This window comes from Adelges cooleyi, unplaced genomic scaffold (genome assembly GCF_023614345.1).
Source record: "Adelges cooleyi isolate 19-005CV unplaced genomic scaffold, UGA_ACOO_1.1 ACOO_flye_CR_arks_rails_tigmint_CR_PRNA_21, whole genome shotgun sequence".
NCBI lineage: Eukaryota > Metazoa > Arthropoda > Insecta > Hemiptera > Adelgidae > Adelges > Adelges cooleyi.
The window spans coordinates 10987554-11003216 of record NW_026095871.1 but is presented as its reverse complement, the minus strand read 5'-3'; the positions used below and the strand labels follow the sequence as shown (position 1 = coordinate 11003216).

At 38.5% G+C, this 15663-nt stretch overlaps 2 protein-coding genes across 13 annotated transcripts in view; both read right to left on the bottom strand.

The window, feature by feature from the left end:
• The window catches only part of LOC126834734 (serine/threonine-protein kinase mTOR), a 192341-nt gene that overhangs the window by 102576 nt on the left and 74102 nt on the right, over positions 1-15663 (bottom strand). The gene's annotated exons all lie outside the window — the stretch shown is intronic.
• Positions 1-15663, bottom strand: part of LOC126834735 (ephrin type-B receptor 1-B) — a 102969-nt gene that overhangs the window by 78963 nt on the left and 8343 nt on the right. Inside the window, exon 2 of one of the 11 annotated variants that reach the window (XM_050566874.1) lies at positions 3036-3117. The exons of the other annotated variants lie outside the window; for them this stretch is intronic. The gene's annotated coding sequence lies outside the window, so the exon portion shown is untranslated. The remainder of the gene's footprint in view (positions 1-3035; positions 3118-15663) is intronic. 11 annotated transcript variants of the gene reach the window in all.

The following is a 15663-nucleotide window of genomic DNA, read 5'->3' as shown; positions in this document are numbered from 1 at the left end:
TCTTTCCCTATTAAAAAAACAGAAAGCATGCATGTAAGTATAATATGCGAGCTATGAAAGAGGAAACGGAATAAATCACACGGTGCTCCGTGGCTTTCCCCATACCGTATAGGTATAAGGTACAACACTTATCTTCTGTGCAACATCATATCTTCTTTACATAATATCTGAATATATATATATATTACACGAGAGAGACAATCGATCCGGTAGACCGCAATTTTAATACACACGAGTCCGTATTATGAAATCCATTACACGTCATGATAGTGTTTCTAAGTGTGTTATAACGCGAATTTTGCATTACTTTTATGTAGGTTAGGTTAGAAGAAGGCGCGCAACAATAATAATAAAACCGTGAAAAACCGTACACGAATTTTTACAACATACTTTTTTCATAAAAACAAATCGCACGGTTTCTGGGTACTCAGTCCTTCCCCTCGCCTCTCCCCCCCCCCCCGTCGCTTTAATAACAACATGGCAATATTACCAGTATACATGTTCGTTGTATAATGCTGCGAACGTCGTCGTTCTGTGAAAAATTAAAACTCGCCGAAACGGTTTTTATTTGTTTTAATTTTTTTTTTTTTTACAATGCACCCAAGAACTGCGTCAGTGTAGTATAATTCGGTATTTATGATGAAAACGTTGTTTTTTTAACATGTATTTTTTAAATATTATTATGTATTCGGCGAGCGGAAAACAACGAATTGTTTTTTTTTTCATGCACTTTGAACATAATATAAGGGCGGTAGTAACGCGAACCCGGAATTTTTTTTTTTAATGCATCCAATGCTATAATATAATATTTTATGTTATTATAGGACGACTACTTATAAACCTTGTTGGCCCTTGTGTTTTAGCTAACATAATAATGAGAAATCCATTTAAAAAACGGATTCGAATTAGCTGCCTAATACACACAACAACAACAAGACGACGACGACATGACAGTGAATCGATCCGGGATGCGCTATTATAATTATTATTATTTATATATTATACTATAACATCGCCTCTTATATTCAAATAATATACAAACGGTGGCGTAAACCGGACCGTATTTAAATACAATATGCTTACACGAGAGCGTTATGAATCATAATATTTTGTCAGTATATCTCTATACGCGGTCGAGCATAGTGTGGCGCACACCATAGAGAACTATATTACACACACACACACACACATATAATGTAGATAGATACCGGCAGTTAAAACGTATAACGAACGACTGTGCGCGTATTATATTATACTCTTCTATTTTTCATAATATGATGACCCCCGTAAGGTAAAAGCAGCGGCATGTGTGTCGGAGAGTACAAGAGAACGATGGCGATAAAAATATATAATCAAGTTCAGATCCGACGGAGAGAGAGAGAGAGCATTAAAAGAAACGTCGTCGGCCGAAATTAATCTCATCAGTCATGATACTGCGCCTAACCCGTTTTCGTTTCGATATAAATAATTATTAATATGAATTATCTTGCACGCGAGTGTCCGACCCCCCTCTGAAGATCATATCGTTCGAATAATATTCCAGTATGGATAATTACATTGTTTACTTAGCAACTCCCGAAATAAAAAATAAAAAAAAATACGAATTCAAATCAAATGGAAACAAAATATTTTTAATTATTACCATTTTTAACCGTAATGTCAATGTGAAAATTACACTGAAATCGTTCCACTGTCTTAGAAATAATTGCGTAGGTAAAGGTCAATTGCGTTTTGCTCGTTTTTTTTACTCGGCTTGCGTTCTCGACCGTACACCACATCTCTTCGAATCTTCCCCCTCAACACGGCAATCTATTTTTCTTTCACCCTTATTTTTTCACCGCCATGGTCGTCACAGCCTCCTCCTCCTCCGGTTACCCCTTCGAAGTTATCTCGTGAATACAAATGACCCGTATTACCGGGCTCTTTTTCCACGAGCTCATAAAACGGACGAGGAGGCGTAGATGTAGAAAACAAAACAAATTTTCTCATTAGACTCACTCAATCCTAATTAAGAAACCGCGTTTTGTTTAGATGAGCAAAGCAGCGCATAGTTTTTTTTTTTTTTAACGACACAATTTATTTTTTTATAAACCATTCATTTTTTCAATCTTAGTTAGATAACAATATTAGTTAACAAATTGGCACTATGCAGACGTTGCCTCGGGGCACATGAGAAAATATAGGGCCAGCGCTCGTATCAGGGGGGACGGGGGTCTGAGTACCCCAACTGTTATGTCATACTCCTACCGAGTTTTATAGCTGGTGGTTTTTAGGGGTAAAATTCATTTGGCCGGGTACGCCCTTATTTCAAGTAAAAACGTCCCCTACTTTTATTTTGCCAATTCGATCACCGCATAGGGCATGCTACGACGACACGGTTGGGGCCCGACCTAAGAAAAAAATTATAATAAACTACATCAGCCGCCTTCTGTCAAGTTTATGTTAAGCCCTAAGGTCCTAAATTAGTGATATAAATATATATATTTTTAATGTTTTTATGAATGTTTACAATGTCGGCGCCGTCAAATGGCTCAATCCTGCTGTTCGGTAACTAATTATTATAATTATTTCGCGTGCATTTTTTATATTTTTATACGTTTAACGCGCAATATAGTCGACCGACTCGCTTAACACACGTTTAAAAATAGGTAAAGATTTTTTATTCTTTTAATTTTTTTATAGTGGTGCACGTCCAACGAGAAGACAAGTATGCGTGCGGCAGCGCAGCGGTTACACGGCAGTGCGCCGCAGGAATGTTTTCATTTTATTATGTATGTAATATTGTGGAGGGAAAAAAACAGTGTTCGCTTCTTAATCTGATGAAAACCACTAACGCGACCGTACTCGCTGTGTACGGTAATTAAGCAATTAAACACTTGTAAACAATATAATATATACATCAGTATAACAACGTGTTGTTGTGCAAATCAAAACTTTAAATAATTTTAAATTATTTTTCTTTTTTTAAATCTATACTCCAACAGTGTTAACCGTCGTCGAATATTACTCCCCTACCTGAATCTAAAGTTATGTACCTGATGCTAGAGCAAGACGGACAACCTTTCTTGTGCGGCTGTGTTTTACTGCGAGTTGGCGAGACTCGTGACATAGACTTACCTGAAAAACAAAATACATACACATTAAAGTACAATATAAAAACTGATACGTGTATATAAAATATAATACGACCCGAGTATATTATTTATAACAACATTGTGAGAGAGAGAGTCGTAAAATGAAAAATAATAAAAGGAATGCGACACATTTATTATATTATATTATATAGTGCTCCACCCAACCCCCTTCTTTTTCTTTTCTTCCCTCGACTACTCCCCGCGCTACCACTTCAGCGGTGGTAATCTGGTTTTTACTTAATTCCGGCTGTATCCAGACGAAAACGTTTTACTTTGTCATCGGCTAGACGTACTCCACAAGATTATTATACACAAACATACTCTTACGTATTTTCTTATATTAATATAATAAGAAATCGTGTGACGACTGACACAAAAACCAACAACGTTGCTCGCCAATGATCTCTTTTATATACTATTTATATTAAATCGACGATAGGTTCTCAATGCGAACCGCTATCCACCACAGTTATGCGGAAGAATTAAAAAACAGGAACTGTATACATATAAATATGTATAAAATAAAAATAAAACAGTTCCCATCGAGTCGGCTCGCGTCTTTACAGTTAAGTTATACACACGCCGTTAGTAGACATTTGAGAAAAATATACATACAAAAAAAAAAATGGCTTAATGGGCGTTTAGCCAGAACAATGTGCCGCCGCCGAGGTGTCTGTCAGCACAATAATTAGATATTAATTTCTCACTGCTCACCTTACTCGGTTCATGTGTGTAAATAGGATTAAATCTCCTTTCCGAACCCGTGGAGGTTTATTATTACACACGCCGGCGGCGGCAGGAATGAGAGGAATACCTGGAAAATATTATTATTATACGGTTATCTATATGTAAAACCGTGCCGTGTCGTCGTCGTCGGTAATATTATCCATCGACGAGATATCATTATCATTTAAAATTCAGCCTATTCAAAACGACTGCGTCTGTCGGGGCGTATACAGCTGCCGCAGCTATACATATCATGATGATAATATGTATAGAGAAATCTCTCGGTTACCAGACTGATTATATTATTATTTGACCGAACCCGACGGTTTTTTTTTTTGCTTTTAATGCGCAATAATAATAATAAAAATAATGACAAGGCAACGCTTGTCCATTAACGTAATAAGGGCAATACTGCCACGTGCAAAAACGGAATCCTTTATCGAATGTACAGAGTTTTTTTTTTTTATTATTATTATTTTAGGGGCGAGTAGAGAGGCAAGGCTGTATCGTTTTTACTTTTTAGGCGTAGCAAACACAAAAACCAGCGACGGCGGCGTTGTCGTTTTTAATTTACCAAATGGAAGTATACATAACTTACCGCCCCTTCGATATTTTTTTCCAGACCGTTCGCGGGCTTCTCTATGTGTGTGTATAATATAATATATGTATAAATAACGGAACACTCGGCGGCGGCGGAGGGGATGGGACCGATAGCAGACGATACCTCTCTCCATATATGTAGTGGTAGTAGTAGTTTGTTTGATACCCTCTTCTTCTTGTTGTTTAGGCCGTCGTTTCTCACGATGTTACCACGCGAGACGGCGATTTATCTTCAACTGCCTCCCCTCCGCGCAAAGGGAAGACTTCGGGCAGCGTTTACTTGTCCGGACGCACGCGATGTCAATTTATCGCTCTTTATTCAAATGCGACGTCACCGCCGTATGTGCTTTTCGCGGGTTTCTCTCCTCTTTTTTTTTTATTTATTTTATCTCAACTCCAAAACCCCCGTCGAGAGTAACCGCAATTTATCAACTAACCGCCCCCTCCGCCCACCCTCCTAGTCACTGTCGAGGCCGAAAAGCTCCTTATCAGGTCGACGGGCTCACGGTAATTTATGGGTTTCTCTAGGTTTTTTTTTTTTTTTTTTGCATGCGGGTGACAATAATCGTCATACTAACCGAACAGCTGCTGCGAATCCCGCATCAACCCGCCAACGTACAGTATAATAACATATTATTATCATAATAATAATAATACTAATAATACGTGCGCAGGCAAGCCGAAGGTGTCGCGAACAACGAGACACGGGGGCGGCGATAATAAGGCCTAAATACCCGTTATTACCTTTGGGGGGGAGGCGAAGGTGTGATATATTATGCACAATGGGCGACACAGGAAATTTCACGGCAATACGGTCGCGGAATCCAAACACGCGGATTACCGGGGGGACACCTGAAAGGTATAATAATATACAATAATACAAAAATGCTAACTACTATTACAATAAAATACAACATGCGCGTATTACACAGGGTGATACACATTTTGAGACGTGCCGGGTTCGCAGCAATATGCGTGGCCGTGTCAAAGAGATCCCATTGCAGCCGACAATTACCGCTTAAATAGCGTCATGTGCATACTATGTGCATTGTATTCCGTACAGAGTCATTGTACCAATATAGGTACATATTATATTTATATGTTATATATATATATGCTCTGAACTCCACAGTGGCGTTCGGTCATTTGGAATAATTTGTATGCGCGTACGTGCGGTAAATTTCATTCATTTCTACAATATTGAAAAGGCGCAAAATATAATAATATATTATATTATTTGTCGGATTAACAAACACACACACCGGACGGATGCTGTTGACAAAAGCGCACGCCTACCGCCGGTGTATATTTGTAGGAATTTCTGTATAGCTGTTATTCTTATTGGATTGGGGGTATGCGCGTATTACCACCGTATACACCGGTACACGGGTCAAAAAAAAAATATATATATATATATAAATGTATTATAAAATAAATAATAAAATTTCATGCGTGACGACGTTGCTATGTCAATGCGCGTCGGCCGTGTAATCGTCGAAAAATGTGCGCCAGATAAACGCTTGTTTGGCTGACTAAGTTTACTACATATAAGTATGTAGGTAGGTACCCACCTTCACAACACTTAGCTCGACTCGATAGCCGCATTAACCGATAACGCTCTTATAATATAGATTAGACGGCGCTACCGGTAAACTTTTGAATAAAACAAATAATTTGCCATTCGTTCAACCCTCGAAATACACATGAAATATACATACAAGAAAAGAAACGTGCGATAAAAAAACGTGTCAAGCGATACTCGAAACCGACAAAAAGAAACAGTGTATTACACACTAGAAATAAAAGTATATTAAAAATGAATTAGAACGCTTCTGTGTTGTTATAGGCGTTACCGGTTTAAAGATGTAATTAGGTACGGTCAATAGTTGCGAGGAAAAAAAAATAATATTTGATCGATTATGGTCAATTCAATTTTTTTTTTCATCATTCGCTTATTATTGAAAACCGTTTTCCATTTGTGTATGATAAAAAAAAAAATAATAAGGTCGCGTAGAGTAGCAAAAAATAGTAATAATAATAATAATAATCTGAAAGAAATGGAATAATAATATTTCGATAGATTTGTTTCTCTTAAGCAATAGTAGTGTCGGTCACGTTATACATTCAATTCTTGTTTGTACAACGATGAACTAGCACATCGCAGTTATAACCGTTCACCGAAGTTTTTTTAATATTACAAAATATATTTGGGCTCATATTAAGAGTGAGTAACAACCCAAGAAGGAGGTTTCCACACGCTCAGAAGAGGATTAGCACATAATACACAACTATTGGTAAGGCGGCTTCGTGTAGGTGTAAATTGTAGTAACTCCCGAGGGGTTCATGGGAATTCGGAATTTGATACTGTCCCAAAAATGTCTGCAAAAATGAATAATAATACATCATATTATTATTCATTTTTGCCGTCGCTAAGAAATCTATGTTGCTCTAGCGTTGTTAAATTATTATTTTAGTATATATTAGACTCGTTAGTCCGTCTGCCGCAATATTAAATACCCAGGCGAACCAACGAGACGAGAGACCGTCTCGGGCGCAATGTAAATATGGAAACAACACATAGCGAGGGTGGACGACGGGGGAAGCGGCTATTGTATATAACTGTATATATGCTAAAGCTCGCAAAATTCTTCGGTTGTAATAATATTTGCTCGGAGGTCAGAACAACATCACAGCTATTATCCTAGTCGTGGAATTTCACCAAGTTCAACGATAATATTTTAAGACAAGGGGTGAAAACTTATTTTATCATATTTAGTAATGAGGACTTACTCTGGTTTTAGTCCTCCCGTTTACCTCACTGTCGCATACAAGCTAGTACATGCATATATAAACTAGATTGTCAAGTGATAACACTGAATCACAGATATATATATATATATATATATATATATATATATATAATTATTTTATACACAAATCCCACAAAAATGGCACATGTCGACTTCCATATTATCTGTGAGTAGTATAAATGTTAGTTCATCTCTTTGTATTATTACTCTATGGCTCCACCCCATCCCACGGTTACCTCTATATAACTCCTAGGCCTGATTATATTTTACACCTATACCTATGTGTATATGCACACTGGTGCCGAGTTCCGCTCTCGTGTGATACGCACATCGATCGTGATCGACCGCGGCCGGCAACAGCCCCAACAGCAGCCGGAGCTGGCCGGAGACCACCGGCGCGACAGCAGAAACGGTTGCCCCTCAATCGATTAATGGTCTCCGATAAAGCGATCACAATCTCGGCGGCCGAGTGCCGAGTATATACACTGGGAAAACATACACTCACATCGTGTGCGCGCAATTTTTTATTTTTTTATCTTTCTTCATTTATACCGACGACAACGACGACGGCTATAATAATAAAATAACGGTTGGTCCATTGACACCACGACCAGCAACAGTGGCCCGGACATTGTTTATAGTCACACATGCACATACACACACACACACCCTCGTGATCCATATGCACCGGACAAACACAAATCGCCACGGCACATAACAGAAAAACGACATAATTTGTCACCGGTTATCCGCCCGGACAATGGACTCTTGCATTTCGTGTGCAAGTATTAAGTATACGTCAACGACCGGTATATTACTTGGAGAATATTTGGGATTTTAGCTCGAGGGGACAGGTGTGCGGCGACGACGGCAGGCAGTCTTTTCAGATGAATAATAATACAAAAAAAACGACGACGACGACGACGGGGGTATATTATACGTTTTATTATTGTCACCACGGTTGAAATTGGGGTCCTTATTAACGAGAATAATAATGTCACAAGGACAAAACCCATTCGGTCGGCCCGAGAGCGGTTAATTAGAGACAGAAGTTCGAATTTATTTGCCTGCTTATCATAAAAAAAAACCGGAATGCCGGCCGCGCGTTAACGCGGGCAGTGGTCTTGTGTTTTTTCTGAGATGAGCTAGCGACGTGCTTTCGACGACGTTATTACTATTATTATGTGGCTCGTATAAAAAGTAAACACAATTAAATTCCAGAAAAACAGGCCTGGGATTAGTTCTCACGCGTTAAAAATGTTAATTATTTCACGGTATAAATCTTTTGGTCGTTAAAAACCAAAACGGTTTATACCCGGTTAGGGAAAAAAAGCGCGTTTTCGATTTGCGACCTATATTATTATTATTTTTTTGTTTATAATCCCCGACGTCAGCCCTAATCCCCGACCGAGTGGGCTGCCTACAATGGGGGGGGGGAGGGACAGCTGTCGTTATCTCACCGTGTTATCGGCCAAACGCCATATACACGAGTATTACCACACAAGCAATCGTGACACGAGGTCAAAGGGCTCACAACAGAGGGAGGGAAATGTATATGTGTGTATGTTACGCGACAATCGCCCCGTTAAACATAATACTATGGCGTGTCTAGGATCCATCACATAATCCCCCCCATCTCAAAAAAAACAACAACGGACGTGTCGTTCTTATCGCGGAAACACGATCCGAATTTGGACAAAAATCGCTTTATAACAATATATCATACAGTCGTGTGTTTCTCGTTGTATAAATAAAAAGGCGCCGCAACAAGCATTCAGTTTTTGATGTAATAAAATACATAATAATAATTATTATTATTAGCATTTAGCCCGAAACGGTTGTAACGTCTGCGCTAATAGATTCATGCGGCAGAGACGTTCCGGAGAATAATAAACGACAGGGCACAGTGTACAGATGTGTTAAGTTTATATGTTTATCAATAGCCTACTTAATTGCAGCCTAATACTACTTATTCAATATCGGAAGCCATCATCGATGTGAGATGACATAAGGAATCCATACATACATGTTTTGGGTTCAAATATCTTTCCTCCTAGCCTTGGCGACTATCCAGTGTTCATCCGGTGGTCAACACTGGGAATAAATTATATTACATTATCATGAAAGACACGGGGGAAGATATTACACGAATAATAGTCGTCGAAGAGATTATTATAATTATGGAAATAATCCGGAACACAATTCATATTTTTGTATTCTTTTTAAAAAAAAATCATCGATTCAATCTACTAGCTGCTCTTACACACGGAATGATGTTCACAAGAGTTGCGTGCCGTAGAGCAAAGGAGGTGTGTGTGTGTGTAATATGGCCTAACCCACGAGGCGATGATTAAAATCTACTACAGCTGTGCGACTAACGAATTCTTGTATGTAGAGCCCACATGGGTACGTGATGTGATCAAAATGTATATTCTCCCGAACAAAAACACTACTACTCGCTTTGAAGATCGTCGTAATCGGTGCTGTGTTCCAAAATGGAATCATCTATAAAAAATTGATGGAAAAAAACAACACAAACGCGTGGCGACCGCAAAAAAAAAAAAATTAAAAAAAAAATCGTTTAGCCTGTAATAGAATTTGACCTTTGAGTCTCAGATAATAACATAAGTGTTAAGTATCAGAGTGTAGGTAGCTGTTCTGGCTGGGTAGAGAATTTGCTTGCTAACTACGTTATCAAATAGTATTATAACTATTATTAAAAACACAATTATTCTGCTACAACAGCAATAATATAGCCTATTACTATAGTGTTGTGTCAGTGTTGGTCGGCATAAATTATTATTGGTGTTAATTTAGAAAAAACCTAAAAAAACATGCACACGAGTCAGGGCGACAAATTCGAGTCAACGAACCCGATGCTCCTATAACATGCAGCTGTAGTGTAATTTAGCATTTATATCATAACGATATTCGTATATTAAGAGTGTTGGCATTTATTATAACGGATCGTTTATCTGTGGTATTAATTTACATACACCGTTAATCATATATCAGTCGGTCGTAGAGAGAGAGAGAGAGAGAGAGACCATTGTATCCGCCACACGGTCGCCGTTGATGTTATCTCGGTGGTATCGGCCGAGAAGTGAGAACACAAAAAAATATATTATAATATTATGATGTTTTTATTTGAAAAGCGACTGTAATTTTTTTTTTTTTAATTTACCACTTGCTACCGGATTTACATAATCGAGAGGATAAAACAGGGCAACGGTCTCTGGTCGATTATATTACTCGATAATATTGTTTTGAAAAAGGATACAGTTTATGGAGAGCACTTGCCCCCAGCTTAACATTTTTCAGTATAAACAAGTACGTTTCAATATGAATTCATAAACTGTACACGACCTTTTTCGGTTAACTTTGAAATTCAAATCTAAACCGTAGCACAACAACAACAGCTGCTGCAGACGACGAATTGTTATTTTTACGGTGGTAAAATAAAACGAGGCAGATTAAAACTAATACTAGCACCAAAAGAGAGGAATTAACGAATTTGTTTGAACAAAAGCAAGGCTAAACTTTTTAATTCGTCTAAATAGAGAGTAAAAAAAAAAACAAAGGCCGTGACAAATTTCCCTTAGTGTTAATTTTTTCTAAATATTTTATCCAAACGGAACATTTTTTTGCGACTTAAAAATAAGAATAAATACGCAATAAAAAAAAACACAAGGCGAAGGCGAGGTCGGACGAATTGATTTTTTTATTGTTATGTTAAAAGGTTTTTGATAAAAGGACAGATTCGGTAACTCTGAGAGAGGTACACTCGTGGCCACTGAAATTGATTAGTTTTTTTTTCTTTTGTGCGCACAAAACTATACATCAAAGGACGGGAAAAAAGGGCCTTTAACATTTTCCTGGAAACCACTTGGCCGAAATATTTCCATTAATCCATTTTGAAAATCTCAAAGAAGACAATAGAACTCTAGTGTATTCATTACGGCGACAAGGAATTCAGTAGAAGAAAAAAATTAAATCATCAGGTGGGCGACGGCGTATCACTTTGAGGCAGATTAAAGAAGAAAAAACGCAAGCTCGTGAGAGTTTTTTTTTTCGAGGGCTCCTTCTTTCCCGATTGCTTCCATAAGAAGAAACACGAAACTTCAAATATACATATATAATTTTAAGTACCCAGAAGAGTTAATCCGGCGTAGGAAGCGATTTTATTCCTCCTTTTTTCTTCGTTTCTTATTGTAATTTGTCAAAGTCACCGAACGGCGGCGATAATGTTATTCTTTGCAGCCACGTTACACACACACACACACACACTGTGAGTTAGACGTGACCAAGATAAAAGAAAAAAAAATACTGCCGGCCATTACACATTGTGTGTGTTCATAACATATATATTATTATTATATTTATGTCTTCAACCGGTCTTTTTCGGTTTAATATTATGCATATAACTTCTGAGTGTTTGTGACATGCTGGGAATGTGAAAACCCTAGTTTAAGTTTAGCGTTTTGCATGATGCATAATTTATATAATTTAAGGCTAAGGTATTGAAAATGAAATTCGTTAATTTTGATTGCTATTCGTAAAACTATTAACATATACATAATATTTGACCTTAAAAAAAAAAATACTGAGAAATATTGAAAACACTAACTGACAGCAAACAAATATAGAATTAATATTATCGGGGTCATCAATTAAATATACAGGAAGGGAATACTGTGTATAGCCGTTGATTGGATATTATATTTTGTCGACCGATAAACAATGTTTGTACAAATAAAAATTACTCGCACTGACGATGGGGTTTCTTTTTGTACTAGCTCAAGTATTTCTGGAAAAACTTTTTTCAATATTTCCACCAATGTGTGCACGAACAGTTCTGCGATTGCTTTCTTTTGGGCGGTAAGCTCGATGCGGTTAAGCTTTTAATGTATTCCTCGAGTACCTTTAAAGCGATTCTCGATATAATCGCTCCGAATGGGTTTTGCTTGTCAAAGCACTACCACACTCGGGAGGTTCTTTGGAAAAACCTGTTTATCGCCAAGTCACGAGTGGAAAAAAATCCACGTCATTGATTAGTGTTCAAACAACAAACACAAACCTGTTAACGGCGCGGGATCGTTTTCCCAGACGACACAGGTCTGCCTGCCTTTGGCAAAGACAAATTTGTTTTTTCTACAAGCCGTCATCGCCATTTCCAATTTTCTTTCCCGTTTTTTTATTGTTATTATCATCGACTGGTCCGCGCACAGTCGGCGGCCGTGTCCGGGAAAAGTCATTTGCTCTCGAAAATTAAACACCTAAACTCGTCGGACGCGTAAATAAGTTTAATTAATTACAACACCGGGGAGACCCTCGTATAACCGTCGGGAAGCAAGTGAGAGGAGATGGGGGGAGCAAACGATATTAAACCCCGGGGCGAGGGCGGGTGAGTAGGGAGAGTAGGGACGAAAAGAGGCGATTTATAACGCTGTTAACTCGCTCTACTCTACTATACATACGGCGGAGGACCCTCGTTACCTTGTTTTTGCGTAAACTCTGTATATAGTGTGTATTATTATAGGCCAGTCCCGCAACCGAGACTTTGGGGGTTTTTATTGCTCCCGTGTGTGGGGGGGGGAGGGTAACGGGAGAAGCGGCCGGATAATCCGGGATTCGGAAAGAGCCGATTTCCTTTACGCTTCTCGCCCAAAGACGTTCTCCTCGTTTTATATTCCTCGCCCCCCCCCCTCTTTATTCTCTCGCTATTTCTTTATACTTTTTTTTTATTTTTAATACCCTAACTTCGGCACGGCTCCGGTAACCCGACAGACGCCTGGCAACCCGCGTGAATTATGGTCAGTTTATTTTATATATATAAGGTACATATAATATTATAAACGCCACGCCAAAACGGATGAGAGAAAAATGGCAAATGTGTGTAGAATTATACCGGGCAAAGAGATATTGCATTTGCGTTGTACTTGTATTATTATTATTATTATTATTATCATCATTGTGTGTACATGTGAAGTATGCGAGAGACGAGATCGTGACTTTGCCATTTAAGTTGTGCAACCGCCGCCGCCGTTGAACTATTATTACCGTAGACTTCATACAAAATCAATTTTACTTTCTTCTCATTACCATTCATACAAGCAAGTGCATAAATCGAGTGCCGTGTCTTCCTCGATTGCACATAAAAAAAAAAAAATGGATAAGTACATCATTCGACATCCGAAAACGCATAATCATTCTTCTTCGCCTACACCCACTGAGAGTTGTGCATGCTTTTTGTTTTTGACAAACTAATACAAACGTATCTAAATTATGACATATTATAGTACTTATTGTCGGTTGTCAAAACGTCAAGGACGCTCAGCGCTAAGCGGTTGGAGATTTTCTTTTTTAGATATATGTATAAAAACTATTCTTCTCCGCAACAGCTATTACTTAATAATGTATTTCATACAAAACGCTACCGAGCCCATAATACAAAAAAAAAAAACAATACTACGAATACAATATAAGCAATAGCGATGCGAAGTAAAAAAAATAAAATAAAAAAACATTTTAAAACAAACAGGTACTTATCAAAACTGATGATGTATGCAAAAACAAAAAGCGCCATTTCAGTAACTATAGACAAATTGACTACACATACAATCTCGGTTCATATCCACGTTTACCTGTAATAATTTTGATTGAAAAAAAAAAACTTTCACGTCTAGAGATTGCTTTTTTTTCCGCGTTTACTATACTCACATCGTTTTCGGTAACCGCAATATTTAAGGCGGCCTCTCATTTGTTATGCATTTGAGTTTTCTCTCCCGAAACAGCTATAGCTCTCCTAAATCGTGCGCGTTCAGAAATAGATACACAACACAGCGTACGTTAGCACATTAATTAACCGCGTTGTTAGAAAATTTCAGAGTTGCTAACAAAAACTCAAACCAAAAAAAATACCTTCTCGGTTTCAAGATCACATTCAAAAGGCGAAACCAGAGGATGACTATAGTAGTTTCAGTGGCAGACAAACAGTAGGACTAAAGTCAGTCTGTCTAGTTGAAAGGAAAAAAAATACCTTTCAATATATCGTAGTGATAACAGTATCTTGAGAGAAAAAAACAATAATATTTCAAGATAAGGGGTAAAAACTTAGTCTATCATAATGTAGAGTATACCAAACAATGAGGACTTTTTTTTTCTTATGTCATACAGGTTTTAGTCCTTCTGTTTATTCTTCACTATCGCATATAATCTATTATCATACGTATGTCAGTGTTCGTATCTTTATACTATAACACTATGAGCGAAACTTTCAAACAGCGACACGTGCACGAATAGCACATACTATAATATGCGGGTTTGTGTGATTTTGGAATCATCCGCCACCGCTTGTGCGTTATACCTCGCAGAGCGTGATTTACCCTAACCCCCGATTCATTCAACCCCTCCACACCCCCTCTTGCGTTGAAAATACGTTAAATTAACCGATTGTCAGTTTCGCCGCGGTTCGTTTGGCACGGGGGTGGTCGACGGCAGCTGCTGTGCGGCGCGATGACGACCGACAGAGCCGTTTTAGGAAAGTTGGTAGCCAAAAATGGTCGCGCGTCCGTTGGGTTTATCCGATTTTTTTAAGAATTATTATTATTATTTTCTTCCGTTTTTTGTCCATTTACTACTACTCCCCGTGTGCCGGCACCGACTTGGCGGTGGTGGAAATTGAATATCTCGGCGACGGTCTAGGGGCAAACCCGTCGTCGTCGTCATCATCATATCGGATTACCCTTGCCGCCGGCGCACCACGCTGCTTATTACAATATAATATGCGATACATACTCCGTCTAGCCCTATTTTTGTGCAAAACATACTTAGGCACACACACACACACACACACGCACGTCCGCCGGCACCGAGTGTGTATAGAAAAGTGCGCGGCCATTGTTGCTGAGCGGTTGACAGTGAAAAAGAAAAGAGAAGGCGACCAGCCGAACATGGTGGAGTGGATTGCCTGCCAATTATACCGCACGGTTTAATATGACGGCGGTAGGGGCGGGCGGCGGTTTCCCCTGTAGCGGTCGCCGATGATTTACCGCGGTCCTATTGTGTAATTAGAGGGAAGAGAAAAAACCCTATGCGTTTTGTGTATACACTCGGGGATGGATTTTTTTTTTGTCGTAGGTACGCATAATATACACATCGTGTTTGCGAACAGCAAAAATAATGTAATAGAACAAAAAAATAAATTTAAAAAAACTTCTCGGGCAATAAAAACAACGGTGTCCTAAAAAAAATAATACACTAAACGGGCTCTATTTGAATATTGGAAAAGATTCGAACCCACCCGACACCTATCTGTACGCATAAAGTACCCTCCTCTCGTATTAGCCATACGCAGTCTAGCCTTTATCGGATACACATAACCCCCCCCCCCC